The following is a 7,862-nucleotide window of genomic DNA, read 5'->3' on the forward strand; positions in this document are numbered from 1 at the left end:
TGTGAAATGCCTCCTCTTTGGCCAGATAAAAGGAGATGAATGGACTAAACATTCTGGAATGTTGTTCACACGCAGGTTCCCATGCAAGGAAAGCCAAGGGCAGAGTCATTAGGAGTGCTATTGCCTGGGACTCTTCTGAACTCCTGATACAAACCAGAAAAGGGGTTTTGACAACCCAAATGGAGTCGGAACATATCTAACTGCTTGAGTGGTGGCCATGGGGCAGCCGGGCCATCCTCGGAAATGAGAGCCTATGGGCAAATTTCATTTGTTCCCCAGAAGCCACCTGCATGAGCTCCTTGAACACAGGGCATTTGTCCTTTGTCATTCCTCCTCAGGCCTGATGAGAGTGCCAACTCTGGTGAATAGGGCTCTGCACTATGCCCAGTCCTGTCAGAGCAGACACCTTCCATCAGGCCTTGTTTGCCTCCAAACAAGCCCAAAGTGGAAAGGACAAGAAACTTGCCCAAGTTCAGGAGCAAAGTGGTTCAAACCCTAGCTGACTCCAGAGCCATGACTGTTCATATCACAATAAAAATAATTTAGCATGTTTTTTCTGATTATATTTGTATATTGTATATAATATTTCAAAGATACATATTGTATATGTATATTTTTGCATATTTGTAAATATTGTGGAAATTCAAGCAACACTTGAAAATATAAGGGAAAGGGTCAAATTCACCTGAAGTCCCAGCACCCTGAGATTACAAACATCATATTTTGGTAAGTACTCTTTCTTGCATCTGTTTATGCACACACACACACACACACACACACACAGGCACATGCAATGTTGGACAAATGGAATCCTTACACTCATGTTGGTTCCTGCAGCTCTTTCTTGTTTGCTGGTCAGTACAGCTCAACCAGATCATCTGTTTCCTTACTGAAGTTATGATTGTGAGGTGAGAAGAAAGTTTGCCCTAAGTAGATAGAGCGCTTGGTAGTGGGCCTGCCTCTTTGCTGTGTATGGACTGGCAGGACGGCAGAGAGGGGAGGGAGTGTGGCACGATCAGGAGCATGGGTGCTGGGGTCAGACTGTGAGGACTCTCTCACTTACCAGCTGTGCAACCCCAGGGAAGTTACTTAACCTTTCTGCATGTCAGTTCCACAGCTAGGAAGTGGGGATAATGGAGCCTACCTGATAGGGTTGTTGTGAGAATTAAATAAGAAAATAACTGAACTAAACATTTTGTGAGTGCCTGCTGTATACTGGGTGCTAAATAGAGACACAAGAAATGCAAAGTTTAATAACAAGAGATCTGCCCTCAAGGAGCTTATAATCTAGTGACTCCTTATGTTTCTTTATTAGAATCACACACACACACGCACACACACGCACACACAGTAAAGAGAATGCTTTTCCAAAGGCAAGAGTCATCTGGTCTCATTGTTTTTGAATTTAAGCTGTAAGGTACACATGGATGAAAATTAAAGCCCAGACACAACCAAATTAACTACACTTGATTTATTCTGTTTGGTTTATAAGGACGGCAGGAGAAAAAGAATTTTAAAATTGAGTCCAAATGTCGACCACCCAATTAGATGGAGTGTAAGCTTCCCTCCAGAGTTATAAGTCATACACGTCCCACTGGGGAGAGACACAGCCTTTATAAAAGTGTACTGAGACAGGAAGAGCCACCACAACCAGGCAGAGATAATTCCATTTTGCACGTGTGCCTTTGGAATACCAGTTGAGCACTCCCTTATGACAAAGGGAAAAATGCTTGGTGGAATAGAGAATGTTTCATTCTTGGCCAAATCCAATCCCTTTTCTGGCTTGTTTACCTCAGTGGACAAGGAAAGGGTTAGCCAAGGTGTGTGCATGGGTTCCTAGTGGCTAAGAAAACAGATGCTAAGGGCCGTCAATGTTCTCCAGTGTAATTGGCTTAAACATGCAAACTCCTTAAGTAAGTAAACCAAGAGTAATTTAAGTAAACCCAGAGCATTTTAATGGTTTTCTGCCTCCTTCTAATCCCACAGTGTCATTATTTGCCTTATATTAATTACTCCTTACAGCGGAGTCAGCAACAATTTCTCTCTTGCTGGTGGACACATCATCGAATTTTTTGGCCGGCTTCATGAGTTTGGTAATCAAACACCCTGGGGGGAAACAGAAACATTGGACTAAATATTAGAGGTGTTTTATTCTAGATTTTATTACTTACAGACACAAAGCTTTATGTCGATTTGAAAAAAAAAAAAGTCTCTCTACTTTATTAAACTTGGGACTCCTTCAAGAAAATGTCACTGAACAGAATAAAAGCTATTATTGGCACAATTGCCTCTGTTATTGTATGGGAAAAGATCAACATAGCAATGGCAGCCATTAAAAAGAGCAAAAATCATTCAATTCTCTTTTTTATTGTTTGCTAAGTGAGTTCAGTTGTAACCCAAAGAGATGGTGGAGAAGCGGTATGTTGTTTCCCTCCTTATTTCAGTGCTTGGCACTTGGGGTTCATTTGGGCTTTAATCAGACCTCGAGGAAGGTGCCCAAAGCAACTGGTCACAGCCACCTGCCCGTCTGCATTTGCTGCTGCGCACTTTATATCTTGCCATGTTCCATTTGGCTGCGACCCCAATCTAACACCTTATAAAATATATCTTTTTCTGGAACATATGTTTCTCCTTTACATTAAATACACAAGAAAGAGGTCCAATTAAAGGAAGACATTTGACCAAAGCTAATTGCGTTTGAAGATGCTCCATTTCAGAGAGGTTGTGCTCCCCAAGTAAATCAAACTAAACGGTAGTCTTTGGTAGATTTTAAGAGTTTCTTAAGGTACCATTAGAAGTCTTTTTTTTTTGATCTATGAAACCTTTAATGAGAATCTGTTTTCACAAGCGCCAGCATGAAGAAATAAAACTCTGTACATTTTCCATAACTCAAATTCATTTCTGACTCCATGCTTTCTTTTTGCTAGACTCAGGGCTGGGAGAGAGTCCTAAGCAGAGCCAGGATGTGTCTGTGTACCGACTGGTTACTGACGAAAGTTTTGAAATTAATCAGCTCTACTTGCTTAATTGTGGATAAAATTTAAAAATAAGTATCTTGACTTTGCTTTAGAATCTCCTCTTCCACTCCTATTAACAAGCTTTTGTGAGATTAGTTTTTCTACTCTGCAGGCCAAATATACAAATAATTAAGGTATATATTATCCTCTGTGAGGATCATTTGATGGCAAAGTGACTGCATAAGTGATATAAATGATGCAGCAAGAAGCAAGCTCATTTGGTAACATTAAAAAATTAACATGGACGCCTGGGTGGCTCAGTCGGTTAAGCATCCGACTTCGGCTCAGGTCATGATCTTGCAGTTCGTGGGTTCAAGCCCCGTGTCAGGCTCTGTGCTGACAGCTCAGAGCCTGGAGCCTGCTTCGAATTCTGGTCTCCTTAACTCTCTGTTCCTCCCCTGCTCACGCTCTGTCTCTCTCTCTCTCTCTCTCTCTCTCTAAAAAATAAATAAAGTTAAAAAAAATTAAAAAACAATTAACGTATATGGGGTTCATTCTAATGTGTGTACAAATATTTAAAATGGGTTATTCACTCACTAATTCTTTTATCGTGAGTGCAGAAAACAGAAATTTACAAGTGTAAGTGCAATTCTATTTTAATCATTTATACATACTCTTAATGAGCAACATTTACAGTTTTTGTGATTTTTTCTTTTTCTCTATGTTTGTTATGACTACTTTTATTGAATTTTAATTTTATGTCTGTTGAACCTACTAGTAATAATAAAAGATTGATTATACATTTTGTATTTTCTCATTTAATTTTGCTAGTAATTAATTTTTATTGTATTTATAAAAGTGTTGATCTGTGATGATAAAGAATAAAAAACAAAAAATCTAGTCCTTCGTTACAAATAGTCTGAGAACTTACAAAGAACTCAAATTGCCTCATACCCTAAGTTTTATATGGCCATTTTCTCCTTTTCTGAAAGAGCTGCTGCTTCAGAAATCCTTGAGAAATTTAGGGTGAGACAGCTTAGGGTGGCCCTTCTTAGCTCAGAGAGAGAAGGGAAGAAGCTTTGGCACCCCAGGTACTTGGCAGTTATTTCTGATAAAAATCAATTACTAGCATCTGACTTTCATGGAGGTTTGTCTAATCCCAAAGACCCGGCTCTTTGCAAGACACCATACTGTCTCCAGAAGGAGGCAGAATTTATGTATTCCGTAAATATTTCTTGGGCATATATTATGTGCCCAGCTCGTTCCGAACGTTGAGAAGCCAGTAGTAATTAAAACAAACAAAAATCCCTGCCTTTAGGGAATTTACACTCTAGTGGAAGGGGTAGGATTTGGTGATGAATGTTTCAATACACCCCAAATTAGACTTTTCTGTGATGCTTCTGTTTTAGTTTCAAGTTTTCCTATTAAAAACAAGTGCCGGGGCGCCTGGGTGGCTCAGTCGGTTAAGCGGCCGACTTCGGCTCAGGTCATGATCTCGCGGTCCGTGAGTTCGAGCCCCACGTCGGGCTCTGTGCTGACAGCTCAGAGCCTGGAGCCTGTTTCAGATTCTGTGTCTCCCTCTCTCTCTGCCCCTCCCCCGTTCATGCTCTGTCTCCCTCTGTCTCAAAAATAAATAAACGTTAAAAAAAAATTTTAAAACAAGTGCCTGGGGCACCTGGGTGGCTCAGTTGGTTGAGCACCTGACTCTTGATTTCAGTTCAGGTGGTGAAATCCCAGGTTCGCGGGATCAGGTCATGGGGTTGAGCCTCACGATGGACTTCTTACTGAGCATGGAGCCTGCTTGAGATTCTCTCCCTCTCTCCTTCTCTCTCTCTCTCCCTCCTTCCCTCTGCTCCTCTCCCCCACTCATGTACACCCTCTTACTCTTCAAAAACAAAAACAAGTGCATAAGAGATGTTTTGCCTCAGTTCGAGGATAAAGATGGTTAATAAGATTCACGTTCTCAATGTTGAAGATTTTACCCACATTTCTGTTAAAGCTTCAGTACTAGACTCTAAGAAAAGATGGAAACTGATCAAAAGCCAACGTATTTTGTTATTTTATGAATATACTAATGTTTTAGGTTGTTGCATAATGATCACATGACCTTCAGGTACTTCGTCTCCAAGGAAAAGTTGGAGAACTCCTAATCATATTCTCAATTCGTGTACAGACAAAAAGGAAGCTGCCATCCTTCCTGCAAGTCAAACTTAAAGATGAGTAAGCTTACTTCTAAAGGGCTGGTGGGTTAATACCTTGCAAATTTATACAAATATTTAGCTCTTCTGGGGCGCCTGGGCGGCTCAGTTGGTTAAGCTTCCGACATCAGCTCAGGTCATGATCTCGCCGTCTGTGAATTAGAGCCCTGCATTGGACTCTGTGCTGACAGCTCAGAACCTGAAACCTGCTTCTGTGTCTCCCTCTCTCTTCCCCTCCCTCACCCACACTCTGTCTCTGTCTCTCAAAAATGAATAAACGTTAAAAATTTTTTTAATTAAAAAAAAAAGGAATATTTAGTTTTTCAGAATCATGAGGTACCGATATCAGAGAAACAGCCTATTAAAACCAGTCCTAAAAACCCTGGGAAAACCATCAAGAGAACATGAAGAGCAAAAACAATGGGTAATAAATATAGTTGAAAATGTTAGCCTGACTGGAAATAAGCAGAATGTAAATTAAGACAACAAGAAAATATCATTTTTCACCTATCCAATGCCAATGCTTTAAAACAACAATGAACGGGGAGCGCCTAGCTGGCTCAATTGGCTACGGATCCGACTCTGGATTTCAGCTCAGGTCACGATCTCATGGTTCATGTGACCGAGCCCTGCATCGATCGAGCCCTCCACGCTTGGCAATCTCTATTTCCCTCTCTCTGCCCCTCCCCTGCTCTCTCCCTCTCCCTCTCAAAATAAATAAACAAACTTAAAAACAACAATAACAATGAATAGTATTCAACACTGGATAGAATGAAGAGACAGTTACTCTTTTGTGCTACTTTCAGGAGTACAAACTGGATGCAGCTTTTCACAAAAGCATTGCCCATGAACAGTTTTAAATAAATGCATAGTCTTTGTTCCAATCGATAAATTTCCGGAAATGTGTAAAAAGTCGGAAATGTAGGAAAAGGGTCATGCAGAAAAATATCGAGTGCCGTGCAACTTACATTGGTTAAAAAATGTAAACAATCTAAATTTTTCACGAAAAGAAAATTGAGAAGTATGTTGTGATCCACATGATTTAATTATATGGCCATGAACTATTCATAAAGTTAAGGGGCAAAAGTAAAACCATAGTATGATCTCAAGCAGAGGAAAATACACGTGTACTAAAAGAATACCAAAGGGTGCACAGCATGATGATTATAGTTAATGAGACTATATCATATACTTGAAATTTGCTAAGAGAGTAGATGTTAAATGTTCTTACCACAAAAAGTAACTGTGAGGTGATGGATGTGTATACCAGTTTTGTTGTGATAGTCATTTCACAATGTATATGTATATCAATTCATCGTGTTGAATACTTAAACCTACACAATGTTATTTGTCAATTACATCTCAATAAAGCTGGAAACAGAACAAACAAATGATACAAAAAGGAACCCCACTAAAATTTTAATAGGTATGTTTTCTGGATGTTGGTATTATGGCCAGTGTCTTGTTTTGTTTTGTTTTTTTTCTATTTTTCTTTTTTTTTAAATTTTTTTTAACATTTATTTATTTTTGAGACAGAGAGAGACAGAGCATGAACAGGGGAGGGGCAGAGAGAAAGGGAGCCACAGAATGGGAAGCAGGCTCCAGGCTCTGGTCCATCAGCCCAGAGACTGACGCGGGGCTCGAACTCACGGACCACAAGATCGTGACCTGAGCTGAAGTCAGACGCTCAACTGACTGAGCCACCCAGGCAACCCTCTATTTTTCTATATTAGCCAATTTTTTCATAATTATGATATACTACTTTGATAATTAAAACTTCTTTGGGAAAAGTCCAAGTATAAACCATTTTACAGTTGTCAGGTCATTAAAGATTTCCATAGGTAGGGCTTACTTTTACATGATTTTAGAAATTTTCAGTCCATAGCTGAAGAAAGAACCTGTAACAAGCACCCACATACACACACACATGGAAAAATCTGGGTGTGTAGACAGCTCCACCCACCAGGCACTGGCTCCATGAGCAAATGCCTCAGAGAGCAGAGATGGAAACATTGAGTTTGAACAGTAAAGATCATTGCTTGTGTAACTCACTCTGTGTTTAAAGAGATACTTTTCTTTATTAAAGAGATACTATACATTATTGTGAATATGGTACATTTATGAAAACACATAAACACACTGCGTGTACAAGTCTTGTGTACCAAGAGGTCTTAACCTCAGCACTATGACATTTTGGGCCAGGTAATTCTTTGTTGGAGGGCTCTCCTGTGCATTGTAGGATGTTTAACCACATCTATGGGTTCTACTCACTAGATGCCATAACAGCCCCACCCCTAGGCATGATAATAAGGTAATGTATCCAGATGTTGCCCAATGTCCTCTGGGGGAGGAGGGCACCTTCCCAACTGGGAACCACTGATGTGCACCATAACCGGTGCCATGCAGAGATGCACCTGCATGCATAGATATGACTGTACGTATCCCCTAGGTCTGTACAACCAAGACGTCCACTTCATTGGTCATATGGCTGTGCCATACCTATTGTTAAAATTTTGAGTGTCACATTTCCATGCTTCACTTTATGGACTATTTAAGGAGGATCCAGGGAAAACACAGCTATATGTGATTTTCCTTATGTGCTGATTTAAAAACCCAGCCCTATGTAGATTGCATTGTAGGTAATTTTTTATGCAATCTTTACATTTTATGTAATCTTTAAACATAAGCATAGTAAACTCTACACTGC

This window comes from Lynx canadensis, chromosome B1, assembly GCF_007474595.2.
Source record: "Lynx canadensis isolate LIC74 chromosome B1, mLynCan4.pri.v2, whole genome shotgun sequence".
Lineage (NCBI taxonomy): Eukaryota > Metazoa > Chordata > Mammalia > Carnivora > Felidae > Lynx > Lynx canadensis.